Consider the following 22,148-nt stretch of genomic DNA (forward strand, 5'->3'; position numbering starts at 1 on the left):
GACTACTGCATCAAAGATGCAGCATATTTATTTTGGCTAGGCATCCACTTGTGTTTTTGTACATTTCGGATAAAGTCAAAGCGTTGGCTTACGGAGATCCTGAATTTGGTCTTGTGAAGACACTCAGAAAAACATTTTTGGTCGAAAATGAAAAAATACCCGAAAATTTCAAATAAACAAAACTTTCATAATTAAAAAATATATTTTTTGCGCATTACGATTGTATAATTATTGCCATTATTACAAATATATAAGCTTTGTGTAAATTTATTTTTAAGTCTACTCAAATATTGTTCCTAATCAACTTTTCAAACTATAACTTAGCAATTATGCTTATATTTTAATTTATTTAAGCAGGTGGGTGCAAAGTACTAAACGTTTTTCCAAGTGTATTCGTCCCTAGACTTTTCTGCATAAGTGATTGCCGACAACGTGGCGTATGTGTAATTTGTCGTAGCTAGTGCCACCGGAGCACAGCTGCTCTCAACTTTGTAACACTGCGGACGGAGACAGAGAAAACTGCATTAAATGCACATTTGTTACGCAGCACAAATTCTCAGTTTCTCTCCTTGTCTCTATTACGATTTCTCTGTCGCAGGGAGCACCTGCATTTAACAAAAATTCTTTTCTCGTCTCCTCTTTTGTAAATTGGCAATTTATTTCAATGGCTGCAACGTCAATGGTCTAAACATTTTGTGGCAAATTCCCCCTTTATTGAATGCGGCACAAAGCGACAGTTTTACACATCACGAGGCAGCTGTGAAAGTCGCCCAATTGTGGCATATTTTGTGAGGAAACTAATTTGAAATTTCAGTTGCATCTGTATTTTAATTTAAGTTTATTTGCTAGCCAGTTGCCAAAATCAATTAAATTGATTAGAGAGAAGGTTAAATGTTAATTTAATGGCCATTAAAGCTTCATAATTGATTTTGTCAACCTATTGCTGTTGGATATTTCCCTCGATTTTCTGTGGAGCTTACCAGTGGAACATAAACATGGGATTTGCCCGCGGCTTGAGCTAACACAAAACAATGCATTTTCATTTGGAAACCACGAGTGTGGTCAAAGCAATTTCCCGATGAAAGCTCCTCCACTATTCTATCCCATAGCCGCAGGACCATCTCATTATCCGCACATACGTTCGAGGGATGTACGAGCATAATGTGCATGCATTAGTCATATATCTGGCACACGTTTCGTTCGGTGAGTGTGTGTGTGTCTGTGTATGTGAATCCTTGGGGCGTCAAACTGGAGTATAATGTGGAAACGCACGCGTAAGAACAATAAACTTAAAACGCGGCTCTAATTAAGAGAACCACAACCTCCATCCCCTTCAATCATTCAGCCAGCGGCTGATCGGGTAAAAAACTAAAGCAATTTAAATGAAACATTTATGAAAAATTGGCTTCAATAAAGCAAGAATAAGGGTCAAAGCATTTTTGCTAGGCATCAATGAAGATACTTTTGACTTAGTTATTTAAAAAATACGTTCGGAATAGATATTAATTTTCGAAAAATTTAATTTAATTAAACTTAAATATAATTCATGTAAAACAATAGGACCCATTTAAAGCCCAATCCATTTTCACTATTAAATCAAATATGTAAACATTGAATAATGCCAATTAATACGCATTTTATTAAATATATATTTAAAATTTTTTTTTTATGATATATAAAACTTGTATTTTAAGTAATCAATTTGTATTCTCAGTGTGAATAATATGCGGAACAAGAATAATTATGCTTAGGATTATGAGTAAGGAAATCGAAAATAATTTTTTTAATTTCTTCCATGCCTATGTGGCGGATAAATTTTTGAAGAAGTTAGAAAGATATTATTTTATTTATTTTGAAAAAAAATCAAACCTCTTTAAGCTTTTCTAGGTATATTTACGAAATATATATTCACAGCGTGTCCATCCCTAAGCAATAAGTAAAGTTTGAGGCTAAGAGATCTAGGCCGAGTTGACAATAATTCAAAGTAACGCGAAGCAGTCGCTAAACTTCACGAGCTCAACGCAACTTGTCTCGTAATTTTTATTAATTTTACACCATTGAAGGCTCAAAAGTTTTTACATTATTTAGGTTTCTTCCTGTTTTTTTCCTTGCTTTTTTTTTTGCCAGGCTTAGCGGCTGCTTACAAGAGCCTTGGCTTGTCCTTCGGGGAGAATTCTTGGGTGGGGGCATTCGAGAAGTCGGAGGTGGCATAAGAAATTATAATAAAAAACTTTGAACTTTTTTGTTGCCGAAGAAGAAACATAAAAATTGTTCTTTTACTTTTGTGCTACACATAAACGGAAGTGGCGGGCTGGGGCCCACTGTGGACTTCCGTTTTAATTAGTCGGCAGGCACCGGAATCTCAATCTGAATCTGGATCCGCATAAAAATCTGCATTGCAGACAATGCCTCAGGAAGCGGAGGCAAAAGTTGCCATTGCCATAACTGTGAAATGTGCGTTGACAAAAAGTTAAGAAAGCGAGCGAGCTGCGGTGGAAGAAATCCTGGAAAAGGACCTTGGCTTATCTTGCTGACTCTTCCTCTTGTGCGAGTGTGTGTGAGGGCGAGGGCGAGGGGCGTGGCAGCGGGGAAGTTCAAGTGATGTGCATAATTTAAATGAAAATGTCATCGCGGCTTTCGCCAGCCCATTGCACTCTACTCATACTCCTTCCTCCTTTTCATCGGTCTGCATTTTCATTTTCTCTGAGTGCGATGCATGTGTGTTAGTGTGAGTGGTTTGAGTGAGTGTGTGTGCAAGAGCGCCGGAAGCAGGACAAAAGCAGGATCAAAAAAGGGGCAAATGGAAAGCCCGAAAAGTGCACTGCGGTTGCCTCAAATTGAGTTAAATGGAGCGACTCTTAAGAAATGAGGCGAGGACACAAAAATGTCCTGGGAATGTGGGATTCAATATAAACTTGAATAGCTGTCTGGAAGAATGAAATAATTAAATCAAGTTAATCAGGTGATGAAGGCAGACTATAACTAAATGAAATGTCCTATTAGCTTGATTAACTTTGCCCAGAATATGTAACTTTAACATTTAGTGTCGGTCAACTGGGAATTTTGATTTATGCTTTTTTAAGGTTCAATTTAAGAAGATATTATAATTTATTGGATTGAAGATACTGTAACGTTAATACATTTTTAATTAATTAATTAGTTTCAATCTCAATAACAAAAGTATGCATTAATTAAGCCATGGAATTGTATCGTGAATAAATAATTAATTTAAATTTTATTAATAACACTTTGTTGCTGAGCATATGCCGACTAATATGAATTATTATCATTAAAGATATATATTTAACAAAAAAAAAAAACATTTCTGCTTGCTTGTAAATAAGACAATGCAATTAAACCATAATTGACAGAAATTAAAAATTATTGAAATTTTGTTAACGCAATGCAATGCAAACATTCACTGAATCAAAATGGAAACTATAGAGCACAAAAAAATTAACCAATTCCTGATTTTCTGCAAATATTTCCGTAGCATTCCCTGACTTCCCATAACTTGGCCCAACTCCAATCAAATGAATAAATTTGCAAAAATAAGTAAAGGACCTGGCGCAAAGGGTGGATAAATGGGGAGATGAACTTTTTAAAATTGCGTTAAATGTTGATCCATGGGAAACGAATTGACGGCCCAGTCAACGGGCAGAAAATATTTAACGCCATTTTTATTTATGACATAAATACGGCTCGAACATATTTCATGGTCCGCCCGAGCGCGAACAAACTGATAGATACAATGCATTTTCGAGTGCTGTTCGTCCTTTTTTTCGTTCATTTTCTTTTGTCCCGACGCCTGCAATCAGGCCTCCCTGAGGGCTTACCAGGGGGCGTGGCGGGACAGGATGAGCGGAATGCATTTGATGGGCGCCTGTCAATGCCAAACAACAAAAGTGCGGAGGAAAGGAAAGGCGATCGAGGTGGCTGGAAGCCAAAAGAAAAATGCTAAAAAATGTGCACGATGGCTTCGATGGCTGGGCAAAAACGGGCAGAGGCAGATAAATTTATATGCAACCACACGGACAGGAGCACACAAAGCGACTACATACAGCCGGAGATACACCTACATGCATAAGCCCACATAAAGCACTCAGGGAGCAGAACGGGCCTGCATTTAACAATTTATCTGCAGCTGTCAAAATTAAAACCCCATACGGCTCCACAGCTGGGCGAGCTTCAAAGCCATAACCATTGCGATGGACGTGGGTGTACAGGGGCGTGGCGGCGGAGGCGTGGGATGCCGGTGCAGCGAACCACGACGAGTCAATACCCGTGGCAATCCGTGGCCAGCATTCGTCCAGGACACTTAGCACACTTAAACAAATTATTGGAATTTTTTATGGTATTTTTATTTGTTCGAAAAGGAACGTTTTAACCTATTACTCTTAATGTTTTTCTGAAGTAAAAAATTTATTTTTTAAAAATGCAAAAAAAAACTATTTTTCAAATCATAAAGATGATATAACATAAAGTTTAAAAGCTTGATATCAAAACTTGAAATATATAGAGTGAAAATCTGCCAAGTATGCCACCTAAAACTAAAAGGGCTCACAACAAAAAAAATATATATTTGGCTGGTTTGGGAGTTTCGATGTCATATGGAAGTTAAAAGGGGTTTTAAAATCAACGTAGTTTACTTTTTTGAAACTTACTCTTAACTTTATAACTTTTGATTGAAAAAAACCTATTTTTGTGTGTAGTATTTATTTCTTGAATCAAGTATTGAAATAGGTAAAATATAATAATTTTGTGTTTTGAGAATGGTTATTTACATAATTTAATAAGGCATTTCCAGCTGATTTATTAAGTTTTCGTGATTTTTCAAGTGCACTCCAGAAGTCATCTGCAGGCGGCATTGGATTTAAAAAGGGAAGATAAAAACGCAGAGCAGAAAATGAAGGGCGCGGAGGCAAGAAAAGTGCAGCTCAGCCCAAGGGGGTCACACAATAATGCCGGTCACAGGATAAGCAACCAGGAGCAGGAGCAGTCACACACAGACACTCCTACACTCACACCCACACCCACACCCACACACACATAGAGAGACAGACAGACAGTCAATAGCAATGCCGTGGACTGTAGTTGACTGTAAAAAACGGAAATGGGGCAATCATAAATTTACACAGATATGCAAGTGCCTCGGCCCCGGTTTGTGTGTGTTTCAGTGTGAGTTACTACAAATCCCTACCAACCAACACCACCCACTCAACCTGATTTCCAGCCCACTCCGACTTCAAACAACAACAAACAAACGGAATCGAGCAGCGGAGCAGCAACCACAGAAAAGAAAAGTCCTGAATGGGCTTTCAATTGGCGATTGCAAAACTTCCCTAACCAAGAGTGTCAAAAAAATGAATATATACTTTTCATTAACTTATAATAAGTTTAAATATTGGTTGGTAGTAATTTTTTATTATAAAAAAATCGTTATCATTTTATAACATTAAAAGATATTTTGGCACATTTCAAAGTCCTAAAATTGTTAGATACATTTTGTTGTTACCTTTTTAAACTTCAACTGGATTTCGCATTAAAATATATATTTTTTTTTGTTTTTTTATTTGTATTATTATAAGATTTAGGAAATCGGTTAATTTTTTGGTATTATTATTTTCTTTAAACCAATTTTTTAGGATTTTGAATTTTTAAATTCTAGAGCTTTATGCTACAAGGAAGGCATATTCAATATTCAATTAATAACTGATAATTCCAATCAATACATATTTAATGGAAATCGAGAATAGTTTCCTATCTGGCATTTGGTTTGAGATTACTCCACGAATTCATCTCGAATTCCAAGTTTTGGACTCTCGTAGAATTCGGCTGGCAAATGGCTAATGTATTGGTGTGTGTGTGTGTGAGGGCGTGGCTCTGTGGGTTTAGGGTCGGGATTTGGGTGGATGGTATGGTTCAATGATGGGAACGACTTCGATTTAATGCGAATGCGATGCGTTGTCCGATGGCTGCCCCTGAATAGATTTGGCTTCGCCTTTCCCTGTGCATTTCCCTTGGCCATTCCCCTTCTGCATTTTCTCCATGCACATCCACATCCCCATCCAACCATCCATCCATTATTTTTTTTACTCTGCGTTCGCTGAGCTGAGATTTGTGGTGCGGTGCAAATAGATTTCTAGCGCAGAACATAAATAATACTCACACAAACACAGTGGCGTGGCCCATTCAAAGGCGAGTGCGTTTGTGTGCAGCAGTTGATCCTCTTCCTCTGAAACCCAAAATCCAAAAAAAAAAATAGAAAAGGGACCAGCAAATTCTGAAACCGAAATCAAAGTGTTTGCATTTGTGGAAATCGCACACAAAGGAGAGAGGCAGAGCATTTAGGGCGTAGTTGGGAATGGGCGTGGTTTTGCATGCAAATTTCCCCAGAACGCTGGAAAAACGTTTGACATTTGCCATTTTGCCATCATCCCCACTGCCAGATAATGTGGCCTCCTTGGGTCTTCTTCTGTCTTTCTCCGGCGTAGATCTCTCCGCCTGTCGCATTTTTTTTTTTTGTGCATAGCCTGGCGTAATGATGAGCGCACTGCCTGTTTTTGCTGCCTGTCAGCAGTGCGATTTGCATTTTCCTATTGCCTGGCCACATTCTTGTCTTGCTTTCATAATTTTCTCCATTTTGCCCAGAAATTTATGCAGCCCAGCATTTTGGCCACTTCCTTTTCGGAGGCATCATTTTGGACTTCATTAGTGAATGGGGCCAGGTGTAATTAGTACCTGAAGCTTGGAATTTATTTATCTGTAGGGGATGCTGTTGAAACTAGGATATGCGTAGAAATTAGCAAGCTCTTGCGAGTAATAAATCGATAATGCAATCAATCTTTACTTTTCAAATTTATTTTAAATGAAGTTCTAGTTTTTAATTGAGTGAGAATTTAGTGTTGGCATGTAACTAATCCTAGCTTTTGTAGTCAAATATTATAAATATAGTATTGAAGTAAACTCAACACGTTTAAAATTTGTATGATTACTTTGGAAGAAGATAATATGCAAAAATAAATTAAAAGATGTAAAATCCCTTGCCACACCCAAACGACGAAATAGAAAAATTAAATCTACCATCTATACAATCTCAGCCATCCCAGCATCCCTCGGTCTCCATCTCCAGATTGTTTGAAGATCTCATAACAAGTTTTCGGTTCAACTCGAGTTGACTTGAATTGCAAAGGCTGCAGTCAGTTGGAAATTCCCAAAAGTGTTAAATTTTTTACCGAGTCAGACAGAAAGTCCAAAGGGGTTGGGAATGGGCTTGGGGGACCGGGAACCGGTCTCTCTATCGAGGACTCTCATCTACAGCTCTTGGTAATCCCCAAGTGCTGCTGAACATGAGAATAACACACGTAATGCATATTTAAACATTTGCTGATAGCAAATGACAAAGGTGGAGCAAAATTCCGGGTAACAATAGCAGGCAGGTAAAGGTAACCCACAACCACTCAACCCACCGATACAGGAGTCGAGCCGATGGAAAACAATGACAACGATGGTGGCTAGTTTGCGAGGGTTTCCCCAGAGTTGGGCAAATGTTTGGCCAACTTAAACCTTAATCAATGCAAAAGTTTCTGGCCTAATCGCTCTCAATTATTCAAGTGAAACGTGGCATTTAACAACTACGTGAGTGGAGGTGGCAGGTGGAGGCCCTAACGAGGCATAACTTTCGCTCTTTTAGGTGGCAGAGGTGGGCGGAGCAGGTGGACAGAGAGGGCGTGGTCCTGGCATTAAGTATAATTTACCTTACCAACTTCTGTCGCTACTCAACGCAGCTCAGCTCCGCTAAAGTGGTGACCGAAACCACCTTTTACTCTTTTAAATGCACGCAAAAATATTTTTATGTTTTTAGGGATAATTTAAATTTTACCTAAATTATGTTATGCGTCATTCAGGCGTATTTCTATTTTATTATTGTGACATTTTTTTATTTCAAGTTTGTACTTTTTAACTTATTTTTAAAATTTTAATAAGGAGAACAGGGTTTTTAGTTCAAATAACAAATAAGAACAATTTGATGTATACTTTCTTTTAGTATATTAAGTTATAACTAAAATCGGTTATCCGTGGCTCAATCGCACTTCAGCATAATTTTTGTAACAAAATATTTACATATATTTTTAAACGAGAACTTTTTTATTGAGTACCACATACACATCAAATCTTTTAATTTAACATAAAAAACTTAGACTTAGACCTATGTCTTATCATAAGCATTGAAAAATTTAGATAATAGGTCACACAATTGCTTAAATTTTTTTTTTGATTTTAGAACATAACTAATTTATAAATTATTTGAGTGTAAACTCAGCCGGGTTAATAATAATGATATTTAAGTTGAGTGGGGCGATGCACACAGTCCGGAGGAGCGCAATGAAAGGACAAAGTTGCCAACGGAAACGGAAGCAACTACACAGAGTCGCTCATTCCGGGCATTCGTGTATGTGTGGGTGTGTGTATAGGTAAGCCCATTGTAACGAAAGTCATATAGCGGGTTTAGCTTGGCCGAAACTGTAACGGGAATTACACAAAAAACTATTCATTGGGAGAGGTAAAAATTGAAAATTTCCCAACTTTACAGCTGAGATCGGGGGGGTTTTAGGTAGGACATATCCGCCATACATATGTACGAATGTATTATATCTGTGGTTGAGCCCCGGCCAGGTGGAATGGTCCGGGCTGATGATGAAAAGTCAGGAAGTAAAGTTTTACGGTTCACATAAAAGCTGAAATGTTCATACAATCAGCATGAATTATAACTCGGATGTGGATTAATACTGGCTCGAAGTGGGCGAGTAAGTGTGTGTGACTTACTGACAAGCCTGCTATCCTTCTAGCCTGGTTTTGAGGCTGAGTCAGACCCTACATCCCATACCGATCCGCTCCCTTCACCTGCAAAAAGTTGAGATTTGCAGCGTTATGCGCTTTTGATTTTCCTGTAATTAAAACTAAGCTGAGCACTGCTGAAAGTTGGGCTATTGAAGGCAGTAGATATGTACATATAAAGCGGTTGAGTACCCAAACAAAAGGTTGTGTGAGGAAAATTTTATCATGAAAATCTTAAAGCGAAATGATTGCAAATAAATAAATTGAAAAAAAAAAAAACAAAAATTTTTCGAAGTAAAGCAAATAAAACAAAAATATACCATATAAAGTATATCAAAATATCTTAAGTTAAATTAAATCAAATAATATTATAAGTTCGATGAATATAATGGCTTGTCACCTTCTACAATCGAGTCTCCAATTTTAGAAATTTCAATAGTCTTTAGAGAAACACATAATAAATAATACAGAAGTAAATTCTAACCGAACTCGGTAGGAAAACAATCTTTGTTCTATAAAAATTCAAGGAAAAGATTTCTGTAACACAGAGCACCACTATTTTACCTAAACCATAAATCCCATTATATACGAAACCTTAAGTTAACAGAGTCTGATTAGAATCACGCCCAAAAAGCGTGGCCCATTTATGTTCAAAGCTCATAAATTAGCAAAACTGCGTTGACATGGCACTCGAGCAGAATGGAAATAGAAAAGAATTTGGCATCAGCAAATATTTGCAGCACGTTTTCGTTTACATATCAACTTGACAGCTTTTGCATTACGATTAAGATGTACAGCCGGAGAGTCAGACGGATCCGGAATCGGAGAACAACGTTATCAACACCTTTGGGCCACACACACAAGATGGGGGCGTGGCCGGGTTTTAAGAGGACAGACAGGGCAGCATCCAAGTCCAAGTCATGGACGAGATTTATGTGTTTTGCACGACTGTGCGACAATAAAACAAAGCAAAACAAAGCCAAACACAAGTTGCGATTAGAGATGGCAGCGCATAGTTATGACTCAAGGGGTAAAGGAAACGGTGTTTCCAGTGCTCCTTTCAAGGCATAAATATTAGAGCTGGCGTTCCACTGCAGAACGTGCCGAACATCGCATCGAATGCCAAATATTTTGACGTATTTCAGTGGGTGCGGTTGCCCTTACCCCGCAGACACAAACAATGGCCATTATGGTCGCAAATGGTGGAATAACAAGATGGTTGATCCAAAAGGGGTAGAAGATTTGATGACCTTATGTTCCCTCAATATACAATTTTTATATTATTTCCATAACAGCAAGCATGTTGTTGGTAAATAAATACTACCTTGTTTATTCAGTATAAGGTTTTCAAATTTTAAAAAATGGTCGTTAAACATAAACATAACTTTTATCAAGCTAGAAATAAAGAATGATATGTAATAATCAGTTTGTAAGCCCACATATGAACTACAATATATTATTGAGTTTATAAAATCTTCGAAATAAAACGATAACAATCACATTGATTTTACTCAATATTTTTACATTGTTAAAACCAAAAGCTATGACTTGCTTAATTAATTTTATTTTATATTATTATATCAAGTAGTCACTAATTCATATTTAATAATTAATTACTATGACCTGGTCGAATATACCCCATCTAGCTCTTGTTAATATAAGTCACCTTCTCTGGCCAATTTCGATGGCCATTGGAACTTATATTTATGAGCGGCATTCGCGAGTAAGTTCCTGCTGAGAGATGCGTAGGAATTTTGCTTTTGGTTCGTTAAGATTTACGAGGCAGCCACACACACCCAAGCACACAGGAAAATGAGATGGAGGGCCATAGCACGTCCTGACTTTAGAAATTAATTGGCCCAACTAAGAAATTCGAGAGTAAACGTCGTGCTCATAAGTCCTGGCATCGTCCTGAGATGCGGTTTTTTCCTCTCGGCCGCCGCTTTTGCCTTCGCCCAGACAAAATTAATTTGTTATCCTCGCTTGTTTAACGCAGCTATAAATTATGATGCCAAAGTTTTTGGCCACTCAACGAGCGGCAAAAGCACGGCGACTTTTCACCGTGGCCGGCCACGTCGCCTTGGCAATTATTAGCTTTTGTTACGCACACTTTATCACTGCTCACGTCGATATGGGGTTCCACTTCCCTTTTCCACTGAGAAAAATAATATAATAATGGTATGAAAATCTGACTAAGTATGTATTGTTAATACATAAAATTGTATGTTATTGAATTTAATTCAATTGAATTCTGTTGGATTTATTTATTTATTATAGTTTCGTCAACGGGTACCTATCATTAAAAATTATTAACTTGGTCTAGAAATTTAAAATTCTTTAAGAATATTTTTAAAAAAAACTTTTTTTGGGCTTACGTTTAATCGCAAATTTGTTGGAAGTGGTATTGTTATGGCACAAGGCTCTGTAAATTGGCTAATTTTTTCTTATAAAATCTTTTTTACAAGAAATATTTATGCCTAAATATTTCCTAGCATGAAAAGTTTGGTAACTTATAAATTAATTTAAAACTTTATACTTTTTGTGTATTGATAATATACAATTGGAACCTTAATATAAAATACATCATTTATTAGTTTAAAACTTATAAATTTAAATTATTTTCTTAAGCTAACTTAACTTAATTTGGCAAATTTTTCTTTTTCAGTTTGATTTTTTGTTTGTTGTGCATTTACAATATTCAGCTATTTATTGTTTTCAGTGTGGCTGTAGGATATATATGGGCCGCGTAATTGGTGGGCACGTTAATCAACAAAGGAGAGGGCCCAAGGACAGGCATCGTCCTCTTCCATGGCCAATTAGAGACCCATGACCGGGCAACGCCTCGAAGATGGATGCTGATGAGCCCGAGATGCTCAGATGCTGAAATGCCTCGATTCCTCAATGCCTTGCTCTCCAGATGCCCAACGGACCGAACATAAATCCTTTTCGGAAGCCACTATTAGCGCTGTGTTTAGTGAGCCCCCAGCTTGATGGGCATTGATTAGCTCCGATATGCCGGCTATAGATTAGCCATGATCTATGTTTTAAAGGATTATTGGAAAAAAACAAGAAATCCTCGTTGTTAAGATATCAAAACATATGCATTCTTTTCAGAGTTATCTCGTAATAGCGGTTAAAATCATGTAATATTTTAAAGATTACGGTAAAAATAATGTAATTATAAAAATAAACTTTCAGCATAATTAAAAGAAGTACATATGTTTACAAACAATGTTTTTGCGGTAAAATATATATAAATTTTATATATTATATATTATAAATGTTTATATTATAAGGTTTTAAGATTCCTAAAAAAAACTATACATACTTGTCAAGATTTATTAAGGTAATAAAAAACACGACTTTAAATTAAGGGAAACCCGTTTTCTATGATTATTGAAGTTATTTTGATTTATTACAAAGACTAAGCTTGCTGTTAAATACGTTATTTTGGATGGGTGTCCTTTAAAAGTTGTTACAAGCCCAAAACCAAGGATTTAAAGGCAAAAACTCAACGATGCGCTTTCCACCTTAAGCTTCAGTTAAGCCAGGATCTATTTTTAGACCTCTAGCACCGTTTTATCCCCCATTCCCCGCCAGTCGTATATTTTTCCCAGCAGATTGAAGTCGATCAGGTGCCGTTTGTATTTGGCGCGTTACTGCTGATTTTCCACTTGATTGCCCCAACTTATCCAGCTCGTTTTAAAAAACAGATTAAATTTCCCTGGCTGGCTACAAACGTGGTTGGTTCAACAGCACCACCCACAAGCAGCACCAACCACCGCACCACCCATTGGCATCGTTGTCGCCTTGTTAATTAAACGCCGCACACACCGCTGGCAGAACGCTGGATCTGGATGCGATGCGGCATTGCGCCTCGATTGCGATTGACACAATAAATTGTCAATTACAGTGCAATTACGTATGGAAATCGCTGGCGTTCTCTGTCCGCCCACCTTTTTTATCATCCTTTTTATTTTTTGTGTCCCACGGGTAGGTGAACAACAAAAAAAATCTTCGTCTATGGAATAAAAGCAGTGCCCACCTTCAGAGACAACAGCAGTCGCCGCTTGATTAAATCGATAAAAATCGAGTCGCCGTTTAAACGCAGTTCCAGCGTACACAATAGAAACGTGCAAATATTGTCGAGGTTTTTTTTTTTTTTTTTTGTTTGGGGAGGGTTGAGGGGCAAATGGGACGCACATTTAAAAACGGTCAAACGTTATCAACACACAGCCGCGTAAAATTCGGTCAACATGGCAACGTTTCATTTGCATTTTCGCTGTGGTTTTCCATCCGAAAAATGTTTCAGAAAATATGTCTAGGGGTATTGTGAAAAGAGAGTTTGTGAATTGTTCAAAAAATATGTTAAGTAATAAGATAGCAAGCATATAGTCTTACATTAAACGAATGGATTCGATATCTTTTGTTAAAATTAAACCAAACTTTAAATTTGTGTGTAGAAAAATGTTATTAGTATCAAACAATAATTAAGCAATTTTGACAAAATTTAAGACAAAGAACATGTACTATATTAGGTATTTTTCGATTAAACAAGATTTTTTCGGTGAAAGAAAGTCAACGTAATATTTTACAAACTACATCAAGATAGTCTCCAGAAAATGTTCAATAATATCCGGGTAAGGAAAACATTTGAAAAATTGGATAAACAAACTCCATCGATGTAAAATTTACAACATGTGTCTCCAAGCCACGCAATGTGTCGCCCATGTGTTGAATTTGTCTGTCCTCCTACAACCCTCCGCGTGTGTGGGTATGTATATCCGTTTCCGGTTCGTTAATAGAGTTAGTTGCACATACCGCTAACTGCAACAGCAATAGCTGCGAAAAATTCGACAGTAAGCCAATGCCAAAAATTGGCATCTGTGTGAAAATGGAAGGGGAACAGGTGCTGTGAAATGGGAATGGGAATGGTAGAAAAAACAGGCGTAGTGGTAACACAAAATGGATGCAGTACGAGGAGCTCCAATGGCAGCCACTGGTGGCCACTGTCACCACGGCCGAGTGGCCCTCTTTTATTCCCTTTTTGGCCCTTCTTTTGCTGTTGTTTTCGAACAGGACGGGATGTTATTGTTGCTGCATCGTCCTGTGAACATTTAACTATTTTTGCAATGGCGTTAATTGGAAATGGCAATTTCATACGGCCCCAGATAGACTTGGTCTTTTTCTCTTCTACATAGGGAAAAAAAACATATTCTAGCAGAAATTCTAATGCGATTTGCAGGTTAATTAATTAAAAAATTGTAGATCAACAACGAAAAATGAAATTATTTATTATGAAATAAACAGTTAAGTACGAAATAGGTTATTTCGTTCATTTGATATTGCGAGTGTTGCAAAATAGTAAATTACCAATATTGTATCAATAGAACAAAATATATTTAACATTGAATAAAAATATTAAACAAAATTATTTTTTAGCCTTAATTTGCTGTGTCTTTCTACTGATTCCTACTATTTTTCATTCCCTACCTCACTTTTTGCCTTTCCCATTTTTGTCTGCACTTTGTAGTTTCCCTGCCCAGCTTTTTTTTTGACATTTTTTATTTTATGGCATTTTTGCAACTGCGGTACACACAATCTGTGGCACACATTTTCAAGGGGAGCGAACAGTGCGCACAGTATAGTTCGATCGGTTGGCGAATGAATCAATATAAGCCATTCTAAACATTTTTAGTTGATTGAAAAATTGTGCAGTTGGCTGGCAATTCGAGGGCCACATGAATGAGGGTATTTGTGTGTGTGTTTCGGGTTTTCCCGCTTTTGGAGGGGAAAACTAAAGCTGCATTTAATTGGGCAAAAAATGGGGGATTGGAAAATGCGTTGATAATGTATTCGAAATTTCGGCAATTATGAGGGGAATGGTAAATGACGAAATCTTCCCATGAGATGGTTGAATGAGTCCAGCGATTATGTTTCATCAATGGTCAGAAGCCTTTGCAGCTTATAAATCTTTAAAAAAACAAGAAAGGAAGCAAACTTCGGCAAGCCGAATTTCATATACCCTTGCAGCTATTGCAAAAACTAAATATTCCTGAAAACATTAAAATTATGATGTACTTGCGTATATGTTTAAAATCATTGAAGCTATGATGATTTGCAGCTTAATTATTCGATAGTTCCTGTGGCAGCTTTATGAAACCGTTTTCCGATACAAATTAAAAGCGTAATTCTAAACTGTCAAATTATTAATAAATCAAAAAGAATTAAAAAAAAAAAATTACAAAATAGAAAAGTTACATAAAAAAAAATAAATTGTATATATTTTTATTGTTTCCATGGGGGATATTATTATAAATCGTCCGATTTGGATGAAATTTAAACCGTAATTCTGAAATATTTAACCATTAGTATATGTAGAAGAACTTAAAATATTAAAAAAAACAGTAAAGTTATAATTTTTTTTTAAATTTATTTTTTGCGATTGTTACTATGGGAGCTATATGCTACGGCCGCCCGATTCAGCTCGTTCCGTTATATACTACTACAATAGAAAGACAATTTTTGGAAAAGTTTCATGCAGATAGCTTTAAAACTGGAGACTAGTTTGCGTATAAACATGGCTAGATCGACACTCCTAGTGATTCTGATCAAGAATATATATATACTTTATAGGGTCGGAAATGTCTCCTTCACTGCGTTGCAAACATCTGACTTAAATTATGTATAATACTTTCTGCAAGGGTAGAAAAAAAGCAAACTGCACCTACTTTGCTTATACTAATACTTAAAGATTTCAGATTCTTTTACCCTAATTAAAAAACGTAAGCAAAAAAATTTAAATTTATTTGAAAGTTTAATGTAAAGTAAATATTTCTTTTTTAAATCCACTGCTAATCAACTAACATATTTTCAGTTATAAAAGGCTATATTAATTAAACTAGTTAGCCGTAAGTCTGCAGTTGAAAATATTCTCCAAAATTCACCAGCAAATGCCATTTATAATAAAATATATATTTTATGTGTGTATGAGTAATTTGAGCAACCAACGAGCCAACCAACTAATTAAAAAACTACATTAGCAAAAATGTTTTCGTGTTTTTGCCAGTGCGAAAAAAAGGAGCCAAAAAAGAAATTAGAAACGTAAAGTGAATTCTGCACACGTTGCGAAATAACAAAGTGAAAAATGAATAATGACTTTGACAGCAGGAGCCGGAGGATAACACGTGTAGGTGTGTTGCTTAATGCAGTTAAGCAGTGCGAATGCAACAAAAGCCGGCAAATCCTAAAGGATGCCAGAAACCATGTAGGGAAAGAGCCAAAGTAGGAAATGCAATTTGGAAATTGAAAACGTTTCGAGGGGCCATCCACTCGGCCTCCCACTCTTTGCTGTTTAACTTTTGCAGGCCAAAAACTCATTTGCATACGATTTGCTATAATTGAATTTCGCCAAAGGCGGCAGGAAAAACCTTCGCCTAGTCCTTCCTCTATCTATCCATCTATGTGTATCTCCGGTTCTCAGCGTAGTGTGCTAGTTTGGCTAGCCCTCAAAAAGTTTTCCCGCTTTTCCTCCGGCACAAGACAAATGTGCGTAAACAGCCACTGGGGTGTGTTTTTCCAAGCGACGGAGGAAAGGGGGAACTTTGAAATGAGCCAGGACTGTGTCACTGGCTGATAACGGTTAATGGATTGCTGGGGACTCTCAGCCTGAGACAGAGGCAGTTTTTGTTTATTTTTTGTCTCCTAGGCCCGGGCAATGAAGACATTAAAATATTAATGTGCAGCATAAATCAGCAGGGAGTGTGGGAAAGTAGGAACAAGTCGGCAGGGGAATAGAAATCGTTTCCGAAAAGTTTTTCAACTGAAATGGCAAATAAAAAAGGTTTGGTCATTCAATGTTTGTAAACTCAAAACTTTTATTAATTTTATATTCTTGTTATATTTAAGGATATTGAATACTTTTTACGAGTGTTAATTTTTGAAAAAGCTGGTGATTTCTGTGGCACCCCTCATTATTTTTTTTTATCTGTTTGTTAGTGATGTTTTGGTAAGTTAATTTTCTTTTCTACAAAACAAATATTGGGTATGATGTACATACACCCAAAGAAAAATCATGGAAAATCCCAATATTTCCACTTTGAATTAAATATTTTCGGTATTGATTTAGCCCCGAGGGGCGTTGTGCTTAAATCAAAGTGTGTACACTGTCATTATTTTTAAGTATGGAACAATTTATTTTTAAATTAAAAAAAAAAAAATGAAATATACAATTTAAACCATTTAAATATGATTATAACTACATTATCATGTTTTTTGTTAGCTTTAAGTATTTTTTTTTAGTTTATTTTAAGTATTTTGAAAAAAATTGTACATCCAAATATTTAAATGTTTTATTTTTCTATAGTGTTTTTCTCTGAGTGTACTTTTCTGTCAGTATTGGCGGTTTCTCTTCTCAGAACTCAGGCAAACATTTGATTTTCTTGCAAATTCCCAGGAAAACCGTGTGTCTTGAGTCCTTCTGCCCCATACAAAAATATCAAAAACTAAGCCAACACTTTTCGGTCTCTGACAGCTGTGAGATATGCAAAGGAAAGTTGACGAGCAGCCCGCAAACTTCTCACACACGTTCAGTGGAGTGCGCCATCCCTATACCCATTCCATCGGTTTGGTTGCCAAGTCAACAAACAAATTAATTACAGTCTGTCTCAATAGTTCGCCACATGTATCTGGGAGCCACACTCTCACGCCTTTCGCCTGTCAGCAGAGCTTAGCACGCTTTGACAAAATTAAATGCAAAACTCATTATGAAATGTTAATAGCAAGCTGCTGCCACTGGATAGTAGTAGTGGTGGATGTTGTTGCTATTGCCGCTGCTTTTGTGGTTTTACAAAACATATTAATTAGCATTAAATAATTAAAATATGCCTGCCGCTTAACGTCATTCATTTTAATCAGTTTTAAGCCCTCGCTGGTTTTTGCGGCTTTGAAAGCGGGGGCTCATTAAATGTTAGTTATTAAAAATACAGTCAAATAAGTAATTTAATAGGCCCCACTTATTTACATAGCATATGTACTAGCGCGGCTTACGAAGCAATTGCTGTTGATTTAAGAGTTTGCAGTTGAAACGGCAAACAATACGGCGTAAACTTAATTAAAATACCCTAGGGGTGTACACGTTCGTAGATCTGCGGTTCTGACGGACATTTAGCAGCTGTTTATTCCGGGAAAAAGCTGGAGGGTAAATTTCCATACAAAGCAACGGAATCAATTAGCCAAGTGTTGTGAGAGAAAATAACAAAAGGGAGAATATTTACCTTAATATTCAATTTTGTTAATGAGCCCAAAGAAGGTTGTTAGATATTACAATATCTAACTTGTTTTGATTGTTATTATAGTGTGCTTTAATATAAATATATTTCTGATTTAGTTGTATTTCAATTAAAACAGTTATTCTCATCCTTATATTGTAATCCTTAAATTTGTAAGACATATACATTCTTAAAAACATCCCTTACTTACTGTTTAAGCTTTAACTTAAACCACAGTAAAAGTATAAAGAAGTGAGCAAAAAATGCAGCAAATAATATTGCTTTGATGCTGCATCGACAATTCATTTTATTTTATTCAATTCACTTTTGTTGGCCAAATGTTAATTCCCGCCAGCCCCCGCAGCGGCTTTGTTGATGGCCGAATGGCAATTTGTTGTTTACCAACAGTGCGAGGCATAAATACAAATCCGCATGCGACTACGGCGATGTGATTGCCTCCCGGGCACTTAGTCGTATTGGTTTGGATTGGTGTGGTTCTGTTCGGTTGCCTGGCAGCCACAGCCGCCAACTGTTCCGGGTTCTGGTTTGGATTCCCACTCCGATTCTGGCTCTGATTTGGTTTCTGCTTCTGCAATTTGCCTAAAAGTATAAAAATGGCATGAAAACTCACAGCTATTGTTGCACAGGCAAGTGGTAAACAAATATGCGTGCCAAAAAGTGAGGGCTTTAAGTAAATGGGTCGGCCACATTGGTTTTGTTATGACCTTTAATGTGCACTTGTGGGTATAAAAATAAAACAAAAACCTAAAATAAATTATTTAATCAATAATTCTTATTAGAACCTTGGTGACTTAACATTTCTTAGACTTTAATACGATTTTAAGGGTTTTTTTCTTCGCTCATGCATTTAGCATATCAGTAAACATAATAATACATTCTTTACTTAGTAGTTCTTATAACAAAATTAATTATTTACGCTCATTTAAGCCTGCGATACGATTTAATAAGACTTTAAAATTGTATCCTTTTGGTGTATGCAAAAAAAAAAGTAAAAAATCAAAAAAGGGTTCGATTTCAGTTCAAATTACGTATTTCTGAAATAAACAAAAAATTGAAATAGAATGCAAAAAAACAACGTGCAAAGGTATGTTTTCAACAAAAGTTTCTTGTATGTACGAAAACCTACATTTTCAGCTTTAATCAATTCGAAGGCTCATCCACCTGTGAAAAAGACTTTGTACCTCAGCTCGGAGTCGTTGCAATCGGATTGAAAGAAACATTCGTTTGTCACGTTCCACTTTATTTAGAATTTGTTTTCAGCCGATGGCAAAAACAATTTAAATTTTGTCTCTGCTGGCACTCTGCTAGCAGCGAACAAATGAAAATAAAATAAAATAAAAATGTCGAAGCGATGGTGATGTCGTTGGCGATGCCAGAGCAAATCGAAATCAAATCGAAATGTAATCGCGCGCACCAAAGCCAAAGCCGAAAGCAATCGCATTATCGCCGCATTGGCGTGAAAGTGCCACGCCCCACGTCCCACGTACCACGATCCACGCCTCCTTTTCCACGGTTAACCCTCACGCACAACGAGCACATATTTAACCCCCTCCCCATCGCCCCCGATATTTATAGTCAGCTCATATTTATGGTTACAATATTTGCCTTTAACCGGAAATCGATGAAATTTTTATGCCTTCGGCTTGGCGCCCTTTATTTTATTTATGTGTGCGGCTGTGTGTGTTTGGCACAAAAATATTTGTTGTGGTGTAGGGTTTTTCCATTTCCAACCGCAGGCCAAAGTATTTGCACTCGGCTTGATTTTCCATTTTTTCCCCCGCTCTGTTCCCCGTTTACTCATCGAATTTAGGCAATTTAGCGGCTTAGCTAAATCGTTTTTGGTGCTCATGAATTTATACGTTTTGTTTGTGCAGCGCATGCAAAAATTCTGACATATTAATATGCTCAGGAATCGCCCTCCTACCTTATTTCTTTTATATATAATAAATATATATTCCCCTTGTTTTTCCAAATGGGAGTGAACCATAAAACTCAAACTTGTTTTGTCCAGAAATTGTCTGTGAGGCCGGAATGCTGCTGGCCGAAAACATTTGTATTGTTTTGTCATTTTAGTGGGATTTACGAGGCCCAATTTGCGGTGTGATATATAAGTTTTTTTCTTGAAAATTGGCCACGCCTCAAAGTTATAAGCTAAGGGTCCATTTTCCTTAGATTTGCATTATGGTCGAAAGGCCTGAAGGTTAAGACTGTGTTTTTTCGCATAGGCGTACTTTATTAGACTTCAATGTCTCTAAAAGTGTAAGAGTAAGCTTGTTTACAAATGAGAATTTGATCTTAAACTTATTATTATTATTTTTAGTAAATTAAGAAGTTTTAACATAAAGAGCAGGATAAAAACCTATTTCGTTTCGGGGAACCTTAAGTGACCTATGCGAAATATTAAATATATTGGTTTCGGTCTACCTTTTTCTTTTTACTAAATTCTCGTTATTAAACACGAAGAGTTTTGAATAACTTTTAGCTGAATACACGTAATCTTTTACCAAATACCTCTTTTGTTTCGAATTCTATTCAAAGCGTAATTGGAATTTTGACAAGTCAGCAAATGCTTATATCGTTCATAATTTTCTTAACCCTTTTCATGCGCCTGTCAGTGACAATTGAAAGCTTTCAAAGCACTTCATACAATACAATTTCCTTGGCATTGTTAGAAATCATAGAGTTAACTCGCTGTGAAAACGCTCTTTTTAGCCCATTTTCCATCTTTCTGGTTATTGCTGTCTCACAATTATGTGACAATTTCAATGATTGCTGTGGAACGCTGAAATCTCCGCTGCACTTGGCACACAAAATAATGACAACCAAATTGCCGTCACGTATTAGGAGCTGTATTTATAGATTGCCAGCCGCGGCGAACAATGGTGAGGGTTTTCAAGCGTGAATTGGAACTTCCGACTACAGAACTGCATAACTGCAGAAGAATGCAGCATAAAGTGTCCAGATTTCAGGATCAAGCAGTCAGCTAATGGCTCTCCATTCGATGAGGATAATCACGCTGCGAGGCTGAGCCCGATGATGATGATGATGATGAATGGTTCACTTGTTGGTTTGGGGCCAAATCCAGGACCTGGCACGTGCCCTGCTCCTCCTTGCATTGTTCTTGAGCTCCGCTTCCGAACTTGCCGCAGTTATATTTCATATTTCACACACAATAAGAAAAATTTGAAAATATATGGTTTCAATAGTTATTCATTGTTATTTAGGGAAGTATTTGTGTGAATATGCTGTCAAAAGCTATCAGAGTATTGAGTCACAGATAGATAATTCTGTTAGAATTAGATATTTTTTATATATGTGAAAAATTTCGTCCAACACTATATTTGTGACAAGATAAATTCAATTAAAATATTTAAATTCTATCTATATACATATAACCAATAAGCATGGCAATAAAATGTATTTAATGTCTAAAAGTTATAGTTTTCCAATTTTTCTCAGTGCATTGGCGCTTTCACAGCTCAATTCATTGCAGGTTCGCTGTCCCTCTTGCAGTAATCTGAATTGCTTTCCCACTTTTTCATGGCTTTGGCTCCGTCTCTGGCTTTTGGCTGCAATCTTCAGCGCAAGAATTTTTACCTGCATGGAATTTGAAATCATGTGGGGATCCGGGCATCCGAAGGAATGGGACTCCCGTGGTCCTGGGTCACGTAAGCGGTCTTACTTTGTCACTGGCCGGGGCGGGCCAGTTCAATCATTTACTGTCATTTACTGCCTTAGTTACCTGTCCTGCGGCATCTTCCAATATTGCAAAAAAAAAAAATATTATAGGGAAACTCCAGCAACTTTAAGCACGAGTGCGCTCATTTCATGTGTTCCATGGGAATTCCACTTCGCCACTACCTGACTGGCATGGCCAAGTAAATGTCACAAATCCATACAGATAAATTGATTTTAATTGCAAATAAACATGCGGATTTTCTGGATATACCACGTGTTTTGCTTAGCATAACAGCATTTGTTAACTTTATTTGTAGGTACATAAGATTACCTGGCTGTTAC

The sequence above is a fragment of the Drosophila elegans genome, unplaced genomic scaffold, assembly GCF_018152505.1.
Source record: "Drosophila elegans isolate 14027-0461.03 unplaced genomic scaffold, ASM1815250v1 contig_814, whole genome shotgun sequence".
In the NCBI taxonomy this organism is placed as follows: Eukaryota; Metazoa; Arthropoda; class Insecta; order Diptera; family Drosophilidae; genus Drosophila; species Drosophila elegans.